Here is a 2,044-nt window from a genome sequence, read left to right on the forward strand (position 1 = left end):
AATAATAATAATAATAATAATAATAATAATAATAATAATAATAATAATAATAATAATAATAATAATAATAATAATAATAATAATAATAATAATAATAATAATAATAATAATAATAATAATAATAATAATAATAATAATAATAATAATAATAATAATAATAATAATAATAATAATAATAATAATAATAATAATAATAATAATAATAATAATAATAATAATAATAATAATAATAATAATAATAATAGTGAATTGTAGAAATGGTTGGAGATAGTTAAATGATCAAAATTTTGTTAATTGAAAATACAAATAAATAAATTTTATTTTTATAGTTTAAGATAAGAATAATAGCTAATAATGGCACATATTTATCTGATAAGTCAATATGAAATGACACATAATTATATATTCTTTTCCCAAAGCAATCTTGGCTAATTTGATTGTCACTTACGCTTCTATTCTTTCCCTTCGTCTCATCAACACTTATTCCAAAAAACTTCAATAGCTGAGATCTTCTTCACTTCTATTTCAAATAAAAACCATTTTCCATATCATCCACTCTTTAATCACTTCTTATAATTTTTACTTCATTGATAAATTTCTGCAGCCAACATTTAAAGTTAATCAAATTCATCGTATTTAATTGATAAAAAATTGGGATCAATTTGAGTTTGGAATTGATTGCAACAATTGTCACTTATTGGATAAATGAGAATTTTATCTTTGAAAAACCTTATTTGAAAAATAAAAATGACAAATTTTAACACCACTTGAAGTAGACTGTAGAAAAAAGTGTTTACAGCATTTTGATGATTTACAGGAATAGTTAAACTTAAAATTTGGATCGCAACAAATATATTAAAATGAACCCAACGAAACCGATTCCATTACTTAATGTCATTAAAATTCAATGCTATCTCAGTCTTAGTATCCAAAGCTCAGCAAATGCAATGCTTGATAAGTTCAAACTAAAATTTAACCAAAAATTTAAAATCGTTCTCAATTCAAATTAGATTTGTCAACAATTATGAGTACCTCGAAAATGGTCTAAACTAGTGGGAATAAAGTTTAAGTTTTGGGACATAGAAAGAGAACCATTGTTCATTCTTTAATGATTTAATAATGTTGAATACCTTTATGTTATTATAACTTCCTCATTCTTCCAATTTTTTACTTTATTTCCTTGAAATTTAGAACTGTTTGAACGCTATGAAAGCCAATTGGATATTGCCTAAATATTTTCCTATTTTTTAAACTTTAACCCTCCAGAATACTCTCATTTTTGAAGTTTGTAGACCAATGCATAGAGCTGTAATAATAGATCACAAAAATTTTAAAAATATGATTTAAAGGGATGTATTGCAATGAATTTGACAAAAGTAAATTCAAGTTTTCTTTAAATTATTTTTAAGTGCTCAAAGTCCCATTAAATTATTAGTTTTATCGTTAATCTATGAACTAATTAATAGCATAAAGCAAAGAACAGTTAATGAGTACGGGTAAATAACAAAACATATGATGACGAAGTTAGTTTCAAATCATCAAACTCTTTCCTAGACAAAGATTGTCAACAGTTGTTAATGATCGATGTCTCGGGAAATTCCGTTCTTTTGTATCATGTTATCCTCATTAAACCAAGCTCCGGTAATGTACACTCAAATCAATGAACTGACAGTATTTGAATCATTTTTCAAACTGAAATGTGAAATGAAAATCCCGAAATTTAAGGTCGAAAAATCTAACATTGCTGTTTAACTGAAAAAAAAATAAATAACTTACGACACGACCAGTTGGATAATTTGTTTTGGAAACTGTAAAAGTAGTAAAAGCTAAGTGGTTGTGGGAATATATGAAGCACAAAGCAGATCCCTTGCTTTTATCACTTTCAAGGAAGAATTTTAAATAACACAAATCTAACTGCTACAGCAGCAGCAGTAACAACAACAACAACAATGACAACAACAACAACAACAACAACAACAACAACAACAACAACAACAACAACAACAACAACAACAACAACAACAACAACAACAACAACAACAAC

This window comes from Loa loa, assembly GCF_000183805.2.
Source record: "Loa loa unplaced genomic scaffold supercont3.4, whole genome shotgun sequence".
NCBI lineage: Eukaryota > Metazoa > Nematoda > Chromadorea > Rhabditida > Onchocercidae > Loa > Loa loa.